This window comes from Nycticebus coucang, chromosome 8 (genome assembly GCF_027406575.1).
Source record: "Nycticebus coucang isolate mNycCou1 chromosome 8, mNycCou1.pri, whole genome shotgun sequence".
NCBI lineage: Eukaryota > Metazoa > Chordata > Mammalia > Primates > Lorisidae > Nycticebus > Nycticebus coucang.
In genome coordinates, this window is record NC_069787.1 from 32,145,215 (window position 1) to 32,164,290 (window position 19,076).

A 19,076-nucleotide genomic window follows, 5' to 3' on the forward strand; every position below is an offset into this window, starting at 1 on the left:
CTACTACTATATAATTAATGTTACACCAATATAGTGTTAATAATAATATGATTAATCATATTAATGACAGAAGGTCTGACAATTACGTTCATGAACTTCCCACCATGTACTTAGGGTGGCAGCACTGTACAAACAACTTGGTAAGGTTTCATAACCTTGGTATATCAGTGTCTCACAACTGTGTTTGTGTCAATATGCGACAGTGTCTTTCTGAGTGTTGTTCATTATTGTTGTATGTTTTGTGTGCTGTGATGAGTATGTCGCAGCTCGAATTAGAGCAACAAACAAATATTAAATTTCTTATTAAACTTGGCAAAGTGGAAGTGAAATCAGAGACATGTTATTCCAAGTTTATGGAGATAATGCCATGAAGAAAATGGCAATGTACAAATGGAGGGAGCATTTTTCTGAGGAGAAAGAAAGTCTCACTGATAAAGAAAAGAGGTGAGGGCAGCTAGTAACAAGCAGAACTGATGAAAACATTTCTAAAATTCATCAAGTTGTACCTCAGAATCACCAGCTGACTGCAAGATGCAAGCAGACCAAGTGAACCTCAATAGAGAAACAAGAAAATCTTAACTGAAAATCTTGATGTGAGAAAGGTATATGCAATGAACAAAAGCAAACAGCTCACATAGCACTATCTGTGAGGGAGTTTTTAGCCCTTAAACAAATAACCGTATTGGAACACCCACCCTACTCACCTGATCTGTCCCCCAGTGACTTTTGTCTTTACCCAAGATAAAGGAAAACATTTTGATGACATTCAGCACATTAAGGGTAATATGATGACAGCTCTGACGGCCATTCCAGAAAAAGAGTTCCAAAATCACTTTCCAGGGTGAACTAGGTGCCAGTGTCTGTGCATAGCTTCCCAAGGAGAGTACCTTGAAGGTGACCATAGTGATACTCAGCAGTGAGATATGTAGCACTTTTTCTGGGATGAGTTTGCAAACTTAATTGTCATACCTCCTTCATATATTGACCAATATCAATATATAAGGATATGATATGCACATATGCTTACACGATCTAATTGTGTATGTATGTACTAAATTATATAATTTGTAATTAACACTTTGAAGCTTCTCCATTCATGTCTGGGTGGCTTTAGTGACTTTATGGACATATTTAGATCTACCATTTTACTGATAAGGGAACAGACTTAGTTTAGGAACTTAAACACAGTCACATGATATATGTAAGTGGCATTACTTATATATGAACTCAAAATTTGAGGGCAAGACCCACATTCTTAGCACTATCCCATAGTGTCCAGATATTCTACATCCTATAGAACCTTAAATATTGTTTACTCAGGGGTGACATTAGGATGTGGAGCAATTTCTGTTCTTTATGGGGAGAGAAGGGCTCATGTATAGAGCTAATGTGTTGAGCAAGATGATGTGGCAATCTCTCCTCTTTCTCGAGTTTTGAGAGCACATTAAGAAGGCAACAAGGGTAAGGTTAGTTTGGGTAAGATTCCCAGAACTAATAATTTTGGGAAGATTAACAGATCTGTTATTCTAAGCCAAAGTTCCAATTTAGATACTTCTGTGGCTGCATGACTATATATTGTCCAAACATCACTTCCCAAGATGGCCAAAAATGCAAGACACTAGTTGAGAAAGATTTGGGTTATTTCCAAAGTAGTATTCGCTGAGTTTTTGACATGATTTCCTGGGTGTGTGTTTAAATACCTTTCACTCACTTCTTTTTGGAGCTCATGGGAAGCAGTTTACCAAAAATGACTGAAAGAATAGTCACGTTCAAACCTGGGTTTGAGAACAGATCCTGCCACAAAATGATCACAAGACTTAGTTATTTATTTAAACACGAGGCCTGTGCACTCCAAGTGTGGTCCTGGTCAGTGGCACCAGCACTACTATGGAACTTGTCAGAAATGCAGAATCTCAGAATCTCCTGCAATGACATTGTTCTAGTATAGCACTAATCTTGACTCAATATATCTCCAGATTTCTTGTTATGTGTGATTCGGGCTGAATCAGAATCTCTGGGAGGCAGGAGCCAGGGATCTGTATTGTAACAAGCTTTTGAGGTTTAGGGCACACTGCACTAGGCCTCACCTCCCTCGTCTCTGAAAAGAAATGTAGTACTCCCTTCACAGTATCAATGTGAAGGCTGAGTGAGATGATGCACACTGAGGGCTTAGTGCAATGTCTAAAACAAGAGTTCTCGATAAATACTCTCTTCCATGACTTTATTATATTTCTTCATTTTGGGTTAAGGGAAGGTAAGAAAGCAGAGCCCGGGGCAGCTGAGTCTGTCTGCCTTGGGTTTCAGCAGCAATCAGTTCTTACAGTGAGTGATTAACACTCATCTGACATCTGCCTTATGTTACTAAGAAAATCTGAACTGTATAAACAGGTTTCTGTTGCGCCCTTCCTTGGGCTCCTATTTGAAAACCAAGGAGGTCTGTGGCTGCGTATTTTACAGTCAGTCCAGAGGCTCCATGGAGCAGTTCTAATGGATGTGTGTGTCAGATTGCAAAAACACACAGACTGAAACATTTAAAATCCTATTTAGAAAAGCGTCTCCAGGTTTCACACTGGAGAACACAAACACTTGTGAAATGCCATGCTTCTTCTCAGGGAGACAGGGCACTGGGGCAGCTTCTGATAGGCTGCCTGTATTTGAAGTTGGACAGTTAAGTTTGCAAACTCATCCTAGAAGAAGTGCTACATACCTCATTGCTGAATATCACTACGGTAACCACATGACCAGGGAAAGTACTGTGAAGGTGGCCGTAGCATATTCAACAACGAGGTATGTAGCACTTTTCTAGGATGAGTTCATGAACTTAATTGTCTGACCTTGTATATCAGGGGCTGAGCAGAGCCCTTGAAAGGCCTGGCTTGACACAATGGTCATTTCCAAACTACCTGAACATATTTTAACTCTCTGTAGCTTTTGTTTAGTCTTTATTCATGTGAGTTTGACCATTTATCTTTCTTAAAAACTTCTTACTTTTTCACTCCCAGACAGAGGTCAACAAACTTTTCTGTAAAGGGCCAGGTAATGAATATTTTAGACTTTGGGGACCATAGGATTTCTGTCACAATTACTCACCTCTGCAGTTATAATTCAAAAGCAGCCACAGGCAGGGAGTAAATGAATGGGCTTGGCTGTGTCCCAGTAAAACTTTATTCACAAAAACAAGTGGCAGGTGCCAGGCCCAGTGGCTCAGGCCTGTAATCCTAGCACTCTGTAATCCTAGCACCTAACAAGGTAGGTGGATTGCTTGAGTTCAGGAGCTCGAGTTCAGGAGTTCGAGATCAGCCTGAGCAAGAGCAAGATCCCCATCCCTGTTAAAAATAAAAAACTAGGCAGGCATTGTGGCGGGTCCCAGCTACTTGGGAGGCTGAGGCAAGAGGATCGCTTGAGCCCAAGAATTTGAGGTTGCTGTGAGCTGTCACACCGGGGCACTCAACCCAGGGCAACAGAATGAGACTCTGTCCCAAACAAACAAACAGGTGGCAGGCTGAATTTAGACCACTGAGCTATAATCTGCTGAGCCCTGACTTAAGAGTCTCAAAATATCAGATTAAAAGGACCCAGGTGACTTGACAGCAGAATCATTCAGTGTCTATAGGTGAAGTTCCAGCTTAGAAGAAGTTCCTGGCCTGAACTTAGACATACCTTGGGGAACAGAAAGTAAACAACACTAAATGTCCCTCCAGACCAGCTGGACCAAGACCCATTCTCATTTTGCTGCTACCTCATGGGAACGCACCTTCTCTCCAAGTGAAAACCTTTCATGAAGTTTCCTTGCAGCTTTGGAATAAGCAAAGTGAGTTTCAGATCTGGAATATGAAAGTCTTCCTCAAAGTGATAAGATAGAAAGGAAGATGCTGCTAGATATCAGGAAGTAGGATGAGGGGCTCAGACCTAAACCACAGGGGCAGAGAGAGAATGGCTGTGTACAATTTAAGGTACATAACTCATGGTGTTTAGAAATGACTAGACTGGTCCCTCTGCTAAGAAGTAACCCAGAGGGTATGAAAGTAATAGACTATTCTGTATCCATGTTTCAGGATTTCCAAGGTAACGATAAGGATCTTTATATAAGACTGGAGCAGAAGAAACCAGGGGACAAATTTTCTAACCTAGGCTGTTCTTTCATTACTAGGATTTTTGCAGTGCCAGGTACAAATTGATACTCTACCTTGTAAGAGTTACTCATTCCAGAGTTGGAATTTGCTTGGTTCCAAGGTACCCATTCGTAACAGATATGCAACCACCATCCTAGTTTTCCCTGTTTTTCTATGAAGAAGAACCCCAAATTGTGTTGAAGTGTCTGTGTGTAGTGAGGAAAATCCTACCTGGATTAATTCAATCATGACTATCTGATTATTCATGTCAGAGATTGGTTTCTGGATAAACATGAAACCCAGATCTTCCCAGTGAAAAATAAAGAGAGGTCTACTGGAAAAAAATACCTTTTCCCTTAAAAAGAGGCCTGGGGGACCTAAAAATAGACCTTCCATTCGATCCTATAATTCCTTTACTAGGTTTATACCCAGAAGACCAAAAATCACAATATAACAAAGACATCTATACCAGAATGTTTATTGCAGCCCAATTCACAATTGCTAAGTCATGGAAGAAGCCCAAGTGCCCATCGACCCATGAATGAACTAGCAAATTTTGGTACATGTATACCATGGAATATTATGCAGGCTTAAAGAAAGATGGAGACTTTACCTCTTTCATGTTTACATGGATGGAGCTGGAACACATTCTTCTTAGCAAAGTATCTCAGGAATGGAAGAAAAAGTATCCAATGTACTCAGCCCTACTATGAAGCTAATTTCTAGCTTTCATATGAAGGCTATAACCCAACTATAGCACAAGAATATGGGGAAAGGGATAATGGAGGGGGAGGTTGGGGTAGAGGGAGGGTCATGGGTGGGGCCACACCTATGTTGCATCTTAGAATGGGTACAGGCAAAACTTACTAAATGCAAAATACATATGTCTACATACAATAACTAAGAAAATGCCATGAAGGCTACATTGAACAGTTTGATGAGAATATTTCAGACTGTATATGAAACCAGCACATTGTACCCCTTGACTGCACTAATGTACACACCTATGATTTAACAATAAAAAAAGAAAGAAATTAAATTATTCAATATTGCTAAAAAAAAAAAAAAAAAAGGCCTGGGGGAAATGTGTCCTTCTGTGAACACTGTTGATGTAGAGCTTGAAAGTATGGTGACCACCTTGTAACCCTGGAGAAGCCAAGCTATGGATTCCAAGGCAGAATTAACCCTGAGATGCCTCACCTGGAGACTTCTTTTATTGAGAGAATAGGTGTCCCTTATTGTGTAGACTAACTTGGGTTTCCTGATTCTTGCAACCAAATGAATCCCAGATGATCCACATTCTGTTTTGGTCTCCACCAGGCTAGTTGCACTCTCATGATCAGCTTTCGTTATCCTCACCTCATTTTTCCACGTGGCGAAGGACTCTGGGATTGTGTTTTGTTTAGTCCATAATCAGTAGCCCCTGAGGGCTACTTACCCTTTTGAAGTCTTACCTGATAGTATTTCACCAAAGAGCCAATGCACAGTGAAGAGTTACTAAAAGAGAAACTCACCAACTCAAGTGATTTCAATTTCTTGTTTTTGTTATTAGAAGGACTGGTAATAATGCTACTGGTAATAATGTTTCTTTTTCATTCATCTGGTATAGTTATTTTATGAGAGTTAAGGCAGCTATCTTGTGACCATGAGTTAAAAGCCAAGGGAATTGCAGAAAAGTTGAATCCAAGTTTGGACATTGTTCTGTCACAGAACTAATCTTGAATCAATATATCTCCAGATTTCTTGTTATATGTGTGTGTGTGTGTAGTACCATCTTGTCTCAGCATCTATCACTTAATGGCTAATAGCATGCTAAGTGATACAATACACATCTAACTTGGACAGAGGGAGTCAAAGAAGACTTCCTGGAGGAAGTGACTCACGTGCTAAAGCATAAAAGATGGGTACACAGTATGTAACAGAAGGAGAGGTGATAAAGGAAGGTGCAAAGGTTTGGAGGGGAGAATGTGGCAAGTTTAACAACTCAAGATACATGGCTATAAAAGCCATACTGGGAAGGGGCAAATTATACATGTCCTTGTACATTATGTTAAGGAATTTTGCCCTTTTCCAAGAATATTAAGAGCGCTCTTAAAGCCTTTCTCATTCTCAAGGTCAAAATTAATCACTACTTTTATACACCCAGATGACTTTGCTGATAGTTAGCTGATAGTTCACCTTACTGAGGATTGTAGTTTGTTAATCAAACAGATGTTTCCTCTGGAAACTGGAAGATCTTGGAAGGCAGGCTATGTCGTATGTCATTTATATCAACCCCTCCTGATGAATGCTAACCAAGAATTGTTGAACTGAATTACCCATCTCATTACAGTATCAAGATCCTGAACCGATTTTAATGTTTTATCTTCTTTGGTTGTTTTAATACCCCATGACTTCACACAGTTCAGACTTCACGCAGCTCATTAGGAAGGTACCAGGAGGCTTAGAACTATATTTTATCTCTCTTGGTCCAAAATACTTTCCACTACATCATATATTTTTACCCCACAGCAGGTGTTTCTGTTACTATAAAGTTTGTACATTTATCCGTTTTGGAGTGAGGCGCCAATGAGATGAAACATAATTTTTTTTTTCATGTAGACATAGCCAGAAGCTTCTGTTTTTAGTGGAGGAAACGTCCAATCATACTTTCTTTTACTGGGGAGAATGCTGTGTGGCCTTTGAAGTAGGCCGCTATAAGGCAAGTTAAGGCCTCTTTATTGTACCTTGAGAAAGGCTAACATTCCCCCATGTCTCCTGTTCTGCAAAGCTCGTAGACTGTTACAGAGTGGAGGACAAGTTTGTGTAGGAACACTATTAGTTAGGGTAACTAACTATCTGCCATGACACATAAATCCAAACATCTCAGTGGCTCAGCTCAATAATTTTACTTCTTACTCACATAAAGATTAACATGCAGGGAGACAGCATCAGAGATCTAGCCTCTTCCTATCTTGGGTCCACGATGCCTTGTGACTTTTGTCACATCTTCTGAGTCTTATAGACTCAAGGAAAGGAGCTTTCACCACAGACATCACTTCTGCCCACACAACTTTGAGTAGGAACATCAAATAGACACACTTGCTTGCATGTAAGGATGGGAAATGTAGGCCACCTTGTGCCCTGAAAAATAGCTGAATAAATAGTCATCTCTGACTTAAAGATCAAGGGGCATCTTAGGAATAAGGTGGTGATACCCCTTACCTTCTGAGATTCTGCTTTAGCCAGTATTTCTGATGATCTGGGATAGCTCAGAGGAGGCCCTAAGAAAATTTCCCATAAGGGATAGGATGTATTTGTCCCAATTCACCTCAAAGCCAGGATTATGGTTTTCTTGCAGGAAAAATAGCTGATAAATAGCTATGATAAATAGCTGCAAGTTAGAAATCTGTCTGATCTAAATACTGTCTTGGGGTAAAAATGGGTGAGTGCTCATACAGTAAAAGAGCTGTGTAGTAAAGAATTGTATATGTTATTCAGAGTCCTTAGCCCTATGTAATACCATCAAGTGACCCAACTTTCACTCATTCATTCAACAAGGTTTATTGAGTACCTACCATGTACCCAGCACATTCTAGATGCAGAGATACCTACCATTGTCCCTACTTTCATGGGGCTTAGTTTTCAGAGAGAGAGACAAGATAAATAATAAATGCTTTCAAATGGTTATAAGTGCCATGATGAAAACAGACTTTGGTTGCAGGGTCGGGGGATAGAACATAACTAAGGAAAAAGAGATAAGCACTCTTCTAGATTGTGTAGAATGAGATATGATGAGTGTAACCAATGGAGACAAAGGCTTCATTTCCCCATTTCTAAAACCCAACAAAAGACTATTGGGCCAGCAATGGTGTGTGCTTTGTTTAACTGAAAAATTTTCTTCAGTGGTATAAGTCTACCACACGTTTGTGGAACTCTTGCTGTTGAGAGCTGTGCTGTGCGGTGGACTCCTTAGCAGCAACCAGCAGAAAAGCCTGCCCATCTGCTTGCCCGTCCCCCTGCCTTGTTCACAATGCAGCCTGCTTCTGCAAAGTGGTACAATAAAAGGGACTATGTCTTCGTTGAATTTTGTGTTGAAGACAGTAAAGATGTCAATGTAAATTTTGAAAAATCCAAACTTACATTCAGTTGTCTTGGAGGAAGTGATAATTTTAATGTTTAAATGAAATTAATCTTTTTCACTGTATTGATTCCAATGATTCCAAGCATAAAAGAATGGACAGGTCAATTTTATGTTGTTTATGAAAAGGAGAATCTGGCTAGTCATGGCCAAGGTTAACAAAAGAAAAGGCAAAGCTTAACTGACTAAGTGTAGACTTCAATAACTGGAAGGACTAGGAAGATGATTCAGATGAAGACATGTCTAATTTTGATCATTTCTCTGAGGATTCACAAGACAGTGATGAAAAAATGCCAGATCAGAAGTAAGAAATATTGTTGTCACCCAGATTTTAAGAAAGATAAATAACTTCTCTGCAAGATTTCATAAGACAATTTCTTGTCTTATGGCAAGAAAGGCAGGTGCTGTATTTGCCTCCTTTAACTCATTTTTCAACCTGTTTTGATTTTTATATTTTTTTTGAGACAGGGTCTCACTATGTCACCATTGGTTGAGTGCCGTGGCATCACAGGTCACAACAACCTCAAACTCTTGGGCTTAAGCGATTCTCTTGACTCAGCCTCCAGAGTAACTGGGACTACAGGTGCCCGCCACAATGCCAGGCTATTTTTCTGCTGTGTCGTTGTTCTAGCAGGCCCGAGCTGAACTCGAACCCGCCAGCTTTGGTGTATGTGGCTGGCACCCTGCTCACTGAGCTACGGGTGCCGGAGCTAACCTGTTTGTTTTTTAAAGGCTTCTTTAAGGGTTAATATGTACTATTGTATGGGGCAATTTTAATCAGCTAAGGCAATAACCTTATGCATGAACACTTCCCAGACTTCCATGAAGTTGTTGAGGTGCTAAGCAATTGATACAGCAGTTGTGAGAAATAGAAACGTTTCACCTAAGTCTCCTTTTCTTCATAACATAGATACGGACATGATAGGAAGTTTTCAGCTTAAGGAAAGGTAACTGAATTTAAATTTTTAGAACATGGACTCAAAAGTGGCCAAAACAAATTGGCTGACACCTTAAACTGGTAACCTGCTTTTCCTCTGGTTTATCCTTCATGATTGTTCCACTAAAATTTATTTTTCAAAAAATTTACTTCACCTTATTATATATTAAGTGATCACTTGTCAGTGTTTCAGATGTATCTTAGCAAAACTAGTGAATGCCCTAACCTAGATGGTTTTGAAGCCTATACATTTGGTATTCTTTGGCCCTTAAGCTTTTACATCTCTTAGCATGGAGGACAAAGAAAGCTGTACATTGTTGCTTGAGAATCTGTACATTTAGACCAGATTTGTATTTGCACTGTCAGTATGAAAAAATGTTAATACACTATTGGATTTGTTATTTCTTTTTTTTTTTTTTTGAATGCTTATGGCAACTTTATTCAGAATGACCAAAACCTGGAAACCATCTAGATGTTTTTCAATTGTTGAATGGATAAACAAACCATGGTACATCCATACAATTAAATTGAATCATTAAGCAATAGGAATGAATCACAAATGCATTCAAGTGGAAAAAAAACAAAGTCTACATACAAACTGTATGATTCCATTTGTATGAAGTTTTGGAAAACATAAAGTTATGAGGAAAGAGAATGTATTAATCAGTGGTTGCTTGGAGTTTTGAGTAGAGGGGTATTGCCTACAAGAGGTCTGCGTGAGGAAATTCAGGGAGTGCTGGAACTGTTAATCACCAAACCCTGCAGAACTATAGATCACAATTTTTTTTTTTGTGATATATATATATATATTTTTTTTTTTTTTTTTTTATTGCTGGGGATTCATTGAGGGTACAATAAGCCAGGTTACACTGATTGCAATGTTAGGTAAAGTCCCTCTTGCAATCATGTCTTGACCCCATAAAGTGTGACACACACCAAGGCCCCACCCCCCTCCCTCCTTCCCTCTTTCTGCTTCCCCCCCCATAACCATAATTGTCATTAATTGTCCTCATATCAAAATTGAGTACATAGGATTCATGCTTCTCCATTCTTGTGATGCTTTACTAAGAATAATGTCTTCCACGTCCATCCAGGTTAATACGAAGGATGTAAAGTCTCCATTTTTTTTAATAGCTGAATAGTATTCCATGGTATACATATACCACAGCTTGTTAATCCATTCCTGGGTTGGTGGGCATTTAGGCTGTTTCCACATTTTGGCGATTGTAAATTGAGCTGCAATAAACAGTCTAGTACAAGTGTCCTTATGATAAAAGGATTTCTTTCCTTCTGGGTAGATGCCCAGTAATGGGATTGCAGGATCAAATGGGAGGTCTAGCTTGAGTGCTTTGAGGTTTCTCCATACTTCCTTCCAGAAAGGTTGTACTAGTTTGCAGTCCCACCGGCAGTGTAAAAGTGTTCCCTTCTCTCCACATCCACGCCAGCATCTGCAGTTTTGAGATTTTGTGATGTGGGCCATTCTCACTGGGGTTAGATGATATCTCCGGGTTGTTTTGATTTGCATTTCTCTAATATATAGAGATGATGAACATTTTTTCATTTCATTTCATTTTTTCATTTTGTTAGCCATTCGTCTGTCATCTTTAGAGAAAGTTCTATTCATGTCTCTTGCCCATTGATATATATGATTGTTGGCTTTTTTCATGTGGATTAATTTGAGTTCTCCATAGATCCTAGTTCTCAAGCTTTTGTCTGATTGAAAATATGCAAATATCCTCTCCCATTGTGTAGGTTGTCTCTTTGCTTTGGTTATTGTCTCCTTAGCTGTACAGAAGCTTTTCAGTTTAATGAAGTCCCATTTGTTTATTTTTGTTGTTGTTGCAATTGCCATGGCAGTCTTCTTTATGAAGTCTTTCCCCAGGCCAATATCTTCCATTGTTTTTCCTATGCTTTCTTGGAGGATTTTTATTGTTTCATGCCTTAAATTTAAGTCCTTTATCCATCTTGAATCAATTTTTGTGAGTGGGGAAAGGTGTGGGTCCAGTTTCAGTCTTTTACGTGTAGACATCCAGTTCTCCCAACACCATTTATTGAATAAGGAGTCTTTCCCCAAAGGTATGTTCTTGTTTGGTTTATCAAAGATTAGGTGGTTGTAAAATGTTAGTTTCATTTCTTGGTTTTCAATTCGATTCCAAGTGTCTATGTCTCTGTTTTTGTGCCAGTAGAATGCTGTCTTGAGCACTATGGCTTTGTAGTACAGACTAAAATCTGGTATGCTGATGCCCCCAGCTTTATTTTTGTTACAGAGAACTGCCTTAGCTATACGGGTTTTTTTCCGGTTCCATACAAAACGCAGAATCATTTTTTCCAAATCTTGAAAGTACTATGTTGATATTTTGACAGGAATGGCATTGAATAGGTAGATTGCTTTGGGAAGTATAGACATTTTAACAATGTTGATTCTTCCCGTCCATGAGCATGGTATGTTCTTCCATTTGTTAATATCCTCTGCTATTTCCTTTCTGAGGATTTCATAGTTTTCTTTATAGAGGTCCTTCACCTCCTTCGTTAGGTACATTCCTAGGTATTTCATTTTCTTTGAAACTATGGTGAAGGGAGTTGTGTCCTTAATTAGCTTCTCATCTTGACTGTTATTGGTGTACACAAAGGCTACTGACTTGTGAACATTGATTTTATATCCTGAAACATTACTGTATTTTTTTTTTAATTTTTTTTATTAAATCGTAACTGTATACAATGATATGATTATGGGGCATCATACACTCACTTCATAAACCATTTGACACATTTTTATCACAGTGGTTAACATAGCCTTTCCGGCGTTATCTCAGTTACTGTGCCAAAACATTTACATTCTACATTTACCAAGTTTCGCAAATACCCCTGTAATATGCACCACAGGTGTGATCCCACTGATTCCCCTCCCTCTACCCACCCCCCCTTTCCCACTTCCCCCTATTGTTAAGTTGTAGCTGGGTTATAGCTTTCATGTGAGAGTCCCAAACTAGTTTCATAGTAGGGCTGTGTACATTAGGTATTTTTTCTTCCATTCTTGGGATACTTTACTAAGAAGGATATGTTCCAGCTCCATCCATGTAAACATGAAAGAGGTAAAGTCTCCATCTTTCTTTAAGGCTGCATAGTATTCCATGGTATACATATACCACAATTTATTAATCCATTCGTGGATCGATGGGCACTTGGGCTTTTTCCATGACTTAGCTATTATGAATTGGGCTGCAATAAACATTCTGGTACAAATATCTTTGTTATGTTGTGATTTTTGGTCTTCTGGGTATACGCCCAGCAGAGGAATTACAGGATTGAATGGCAGATCTATTTTTAGATCTCTGAGTGTTCTCCATATATCTTTCCAAAAGGAATGTATTAATTTGCATTCCCACCAGCAGTGCAGAAGTGTTCCCTTTTCTCCGCATCCACGCCAACATCTCTGGTCTTGAGATTTTGTGATATAGGCTAGTCTCACTGGAGTTAGATGATATCTCAAAGTAGTTTTGATTTTCATTTCTCTGATGATTAAAGATGATGAGCATTTTTTCATATGTCTGAAGGCCGTGTGCCTGTCTTCTTCAGAGAAGTTTCTCTTCAAATCCCTTGCCCAGCCTGAAATGGGATCCCTTGTTTTTTTCTTGCTGATGCGTTTGAGTTCTCTGTGGATTCTGGTTACTAAACCTTTGTCAGAGATATACCCTGCAAATATCTTCTCCCATTCTGAGGGCTGTCTGCTTGCTCTGCTTACTGTGTTCTTAGCTGTGCAGAAGCTTTTTAGTTTGATCAAGTCCCAGTAGTGTATTTTTGAAGCTGCTTCAATTGCCCGGGGGGTTCTCCTCATGAAATACTCACCCAGACCAATTTCTTCAAGGGTTTTCCCTGCATTCTCCTCTAGTATTTTTATAGTTTCATGTCTTAAGTTTAAATCTTTAATCCAATGAGAGTCTATCTTAGTTAATGGTGAAAGGTGTGGGTCCAATTTCAGTCTTCTGCAGGTTGCCAGCCAGTTCACCCAGCACCATTTGTTAAATAGGGAATCTTTTCCCCACTGAATGTTTTTAATTGGCTTGTCAAAAATCAAATAGCGGTAAGTAGCTGGATTCATCTCTTGGTTCTCTATTCTGTTCCAGATATCTACTTCTCTGTTTTTGTGCCAATACCATGCTGTTTTGATCACTATCGATTTGTAGTAAAGTCTGAGGTCTGGTAGTGTGATTCCTCCTGTTTTGTTTTTATTTCTGAGTAATGTCTTGGCTATTCGAGGTTTTTTCTGATTCCATATAAAACGAAGTAATGTTTTTTCAGATCTTTAAAATATGACAGTGGAGCTTTAATAGGGAGTGCGTTGAAATTATATATTGCTTTGGGTAGTATGGACATTTTGATAATGTTGATTCTTCCTAGCCATGAGCATGGTATGTTTTTCCATTTGTTAACATTTTCAGCTATTTCTTTTCTTAGAGTTTCATAGTTCTCTTTATAGAGATCTTTCACGTCTTTTGTTAGGTAAATTCCCAAATATTTCATCTTCTTTGGCACTACTGTGAATGGGATAGAGTCCTTAACTGCTTTTTCAATTTGACTGTTGTTGGTGTATATAAAGGCTACCGATTTATGAATGTTGATTTTGTAACCTGAGACGCTGCTGAATTCCTTCATCACTTCTAGGAGTTTTGTAGTAGAGTCCCGAGTGTTTTCCAGATACACAATCTTATCATCTGCGAAGAGCGAGAGTTTGATCTCTTCTGACCCTATATGGATACCCTTGATCGCCTTTTCTTCCCTAATTGCGGTGGCTAAAACTTCCATTACAATGTTGAAAAGCAATGGAGACAATGGGCAGCCTTGTCTGGTTCCTGATCTGAGTGGAAATGATTCCAATTTAACTCCATTCAATATGATATTGGCTGTGGGTTTGCTGTAGATAGCCTCTATCAGTTTAAGAAAAGTCCCTTCTAGACCAATTTTCTTGAGTGTTCTGATCATGAAGGGATGCTGGATATTATCAAAAGCTTTTTCTGCATCAATTGAGAGAATCATATGGTCTTTGTTTTTTAATTTGTTTATGTGCTGAATTACATTTATAGATTTACGTATATTGAACCAGCCTTGAGACCCTGGGATAAAACCAACTTGGTCATAATGTATAATTTGTTTGATGTGTTGCTGGATTCTGTTTGTTAGGATCTTGTTGAATATTTTTGCATCTATATTCATTAGTGATATTGGTCTATAATTTTCTTTTCTTGTTGGGTCTTTTCCTGGTTTGGGGATCAGGGTGATGTTTGCTTCAAAGAACGTGTTGGGTAGTCTTCCTTCTTTTTCTACATTTTGGAACAGGTTGAGTAATATAGGTACTAATTCCTCTTTAAAGGTTTGGTAGAATTCTGACGTGATACCATCTGGTCCCGGGCTTTTCTTTTTAGGGAGGTTTTGTATAGTTGATGCTATTTCTGAACTTGATATGGGTCTGTTCAACATTTCCACTTGATTCTGGTTAAGTCTTGGAAGGTAGCGTGCTTCCAAGTATCGGTCAATTTCCTTCAGATTTTCATATTTCTGAGAATAAAGTTTCTTGTAATATTCATTAAGGATTTTTTGGATTTCTGATGAGTCTGTGGTTATTTCGTCTTTGTTGTTTCTGATTGATGATATTAGAGATTTTACTCTTTTTTTCCTGATTAGGTTGGCCAGAGGTTTATCTATTTTATTGACCTTTTCAAAAAACCAGCTTTTTGATTTATTGATCTGTTGTATTATTCTTTTGTTTTCAATTTCATTTAATTCTGCTCTAATTTTGGTTATTTCTTTTCTTCTACTGGGTTTGGGGTTGGAATGTTCTTCCTTTTCCAGTTGCTTTAGATGTCCCATTAAGTTGTTAACTTCCTCTCTTTCCGTTCTCTTGAGGAAGGCTTGCAGTGCTATAAATTTCCCTCTTAGAACTGCCTTTGCAGTGTCCCAGAGGTTCTGATAGTTTGTGTCTTCATTGTCGTTTTGTTCCAAAAAATTGGTGATTTCTTTCTTAATCTCATCTCTGACCCAGCTATCATTCAGCATAAGGTTATTTAACTTCCATGTTTTTGTATGGGTATGCAGATTCCTGTTGTTACTCAATTCAAGTTTTATTCCATGATGGTCCGAGAAGATGCATGGAATAATTTCTATTCCTTTAAATTTACTGAGGTTAGACTTGTGACCTAAAATGTGATCAATTTTGGAGTAAGTTCCGTGGGCTGATGAGAAGTATGTGTATTCAGTTTTGTTGGGATGAAATGTTCTGTAGATGTCTGCTAAATCTAAATATTGGATGGTTAGGTTTAAATCTAAGATTTCTTTGCTCAGCTTCTTTCTGGAGGATCGATCCAACACTACCAAGGGAGTGTTGAAATCTCCAACGATTATGGAGCTGGAGGAAATCAAGTTACTCATGTCTGTTAGAGTTTCTCTTATAAATTGAGGTGCATTCTGGTTGGGTGCATAGATATTAATAATTGAGATCTCGTCATATTGAGTATTACCCTTAACAAATATGAAGTGACCATTCTTGTCCTTCCTTACTTTTGTTGGTTTAAAGCCTATTGTATCTGCAAATAAAATTGCAACACCTGCTTTTTTCTGATTACCATTTGCCTGAAATATGGATGACCATCCTTTCACCCTGAGTCTGTATTTGTCTTTTAAGTTGAGATGTGACTCTTGTATGCAACAAATATCTGGCTTGAGTTTTTGTATCCAGTCAGCTAACCTATGCCTCTTTAGAGGACAGTTGAAGCCATTCACATTGATGGAGAGTATTGATAAGTCTGGTGGAATTTTGGGTATCGAGTTTTTCAAAGGTCCAGTGGACATTTTTAATCCTTTCGCCACTGTGGAAGTTGGAGTTTGATCCGAAGTTTCTGAGTGAGTTTACTTTTGTGGTATAGGATTGGGTTGGTCATTGTGGAGGATAGGTCTGAGAACATCCTGAAGAGCTGGTTTACTTATGGCAAATTTTTTCAACATATGAATGTCATTGAAGTATTTAATTTCTCCATCATAGATGAAACTCAGTTTAGCTGGATACAAGATCCTGGGTTGAAAGTTTTTTTGCTTTAGGAGATTAAAAGTTGATGACCAGCCTCTTCTTGCTTGAAAAGTTTCAGCAGAGAGATCTGCAGTTATTCTAATATTCTTACCTTTGTACGTTATAGTTTTCTTTCGCCGGGCTGCTTTGAGAATCTTCTCTTTCATGTTAACTTTAGTGAAGCTAATTATGATATGTCTGGGAGATGGCTTATTGGGGTTGAATCGTGCTGGGGTTCTGAAGCTGTCTGCTATCTGAATTTCACATTCTCTAGGCATGTCTGGAAAATTTTCTTTCATAATTTCATGTAGAAGGGCCTCTGTGCCCTTGGCAGCCACTTCATCATTCTCCGAAATTCCTATAACCCTTATGTTGTTTTTTTTTCGAATTATCTGCGAGTTCTCTGAGTGAGTGATCCGTTTTTGCTCTCCATTTCTCTTCCTCTTTGAGAGATTGGGAGCGTTCGAAGACTTTATCTTCAATGTCAGAAATCCTTTCTTCTGCTTGCTCCATTCTGTTACTGAGGGATTCTACTGTATTTTTCATATCTTTGAGGGCTGTAAGTTCTTGTTTCAGTGTGTCTGAGTCTTTGGTGGTTTTGTCTTTAAATTCGTTAAATTCTTGAGACAATTTTTGAATTTCTCCTCGAATTCCTAATTCCATTTTATTAATCTTGTCTGCAAACCAAATTCTGAATTCGACTTCTGACATCTCAGCCAGTTGTTTATGAATGGGATCTTCAATCACATCTGCCGTATCTTTTCTTGGGGGGGTTGATCTATTCTGGTTATTCATGTTACCAGAGTTTTTCCGCTGATTCCGCCCCATGTTTTACTCCCTTTGGTTTTTCCCCTGGGGTTTTATCGAGGGCCCGTACAGTGTTGTGGCCTGAGAAACTGGGGCCCTGTCTGATGTGGTGGAGCAAAGTGGTTCTGTCTTGTTTTCAGCTGGTTTCTGTTCGATCCTATTGCAACTTCTACTCTGGCTTGAAGTCTCAGCTGTGTGGAAAAATCAGCAATTAAGTCACCCCGCCTGCCCACCTCTGGCCCCAGTTGGAAAAGGAGAATCAAACCTTCCTACAATCGCACACCTAGGGCACCGCCTGAAAAGTCCTCAGTCTATTAGCCCAGTTCAAAAGGTCTGAATCAACTGTCTCAATCGGCACTTGTCTCGGGTGGAAGGGTTCAAGAGGTCTCTGGGAACTGGTGACTCCTCTGACACAGCTCACCCCAGTGCAGCGTGGAGTCAGGAGGAGCCACCCAGCAAACAGAGCAGTCTGGGAAGGTTGACGTCTCCTTCCCCACTTTGCCCCTCCGTCGGACCCAGTCACTGGTATCTCTGCAGATGGCTAACCCAGTTGCCTGCAGTGAACAGACACTCCAGGGGTTTGCACCTGCCTGAATAGCAAGGAAGTCTGCCAGGCCCCCGCAGACTGCCGCTATCTAGCAGGAGGAGATGGGGCCTGACATCTTTGAGTGTTCGATGCAGGTGATGGGAAGGAGGTGTTCACTCAGGCTTAGCCCCGTCCCTGATGGATGCTGCTAACAGAATAGAACAGAACAGACAACTTTGTGAGGTTCTGTCTCTGTTCCTGTCGTCGCCTACAGAAGAGGGGCTGTTTTGAGTTCAAACGTCTTTGCTGCTGGAGAATTGCGTCTGAGCACCTCTCTGGGTCGGCCCCGCCCTGGAAGCTTCCCGGGTTTGTGAGCCGTGTCACCGGTGGCCTCCTCTGGTTGCCCAGGGAGACAGGGGGTGTGGCCTCAGAATATCCAGAAGTGAGCGTTCTGCCGTTAAAGAAAAAACAGCTGTTGATCTACCTCCAGGGAACTGCTGCTCTGGTGTGGACACTCAGGAGACCCTTTTCTCCTCTGTCCCGCGCCCCAGAGTCAGCACTGAGCGGCCGCAGTTTGTGCTGGGTCCACACCCTTTAAGAGATCCCCCAAGAATCAGAACTCTCGGGGGATGGGCCCCCAGACCCCGATTGGGAGTGGGGGGGGAAGCTAGAGTTTCATTCAATTTTACACAATACTACGGTCCGGGGAGGGCTCCTGCACTGCACCGCAGGGAAGTGCCGCCAAGGCTTGATTTCCCCTCAGCAGAGTGCCCTCTCCTCGCTCACGTGTCCCAGAGTCGGCGCTGACCTGACGCAGCTCAGGCACTGTGCACTCCCCTCGAGAAATCACCCAAGGAGCCGAACTCCTGGGGGATAGGCCCTCAGACCCCGAGTGAGAGTAGGGGTTCTTAGCTCTCAGCGGGGAGGCCAGAGTCTTATTCAGTCTTGGGCCCCGTATGCCCGGGGAGGGTTGCTGCACTGCAGCGCAGGGAAGTGCCGCGAGGCGTGACTCTCCCTCAGCCCGGTGCCCTCTCCTCACTTGCGCGCCTCAGAGTCAATGCTGACCAGTCGCAACTCGGGGACTGTCCACTCCCCTTGAGAAATCACCCAAGGATCCAAAGTCCTGGGGGACAGGCCTCCAGACCTCAGTGGGCGGGAGGGGAGCGCCGGGGATTCAGGGTTGCTAGCAAAGGATTCCCAAAGTTTTATTCAGCCCTATCTCCGGCAGGAGAACGCCACGGCACCCCAGTAGGGGAGGTAGGTCCAGTTTTTAGAAGGTCTCTCCCGTGGAGTGTAGTGGAAGGGCCTTTAATTTCTGCCCGCTTGTTCAATTGTGGGGCTCTTGAGCCGGTCTCATGGGGGAGGGGGACTCCCGTCCGCTTGGTGGTGGATTTTGTACCTTTTGTTTGCGTCCTTGTGATCACAACTTGCCTCAGCGGTGTTGATGTGCGTTCTTCAGCCTTCTCTCTTGGTGAGGCTCAAGTCCACCAGGATACTTACTAAATTCCTGTCCCTTA

General features: G+C 40.6%; 1 pseudogene; it reads left to right on the top strand.

Moving 5' to 3' along the window:
* Positions 1-8,060: 8,060 nt before the first annotated feature.
* Positions 8,061-8,590, top strand: LOC128592583 (prostaglandin E synthase 3-like; annotated as a pseudogene).
* Positions 8,591-19,076: the final 10,486 nt, after the last annotated feature.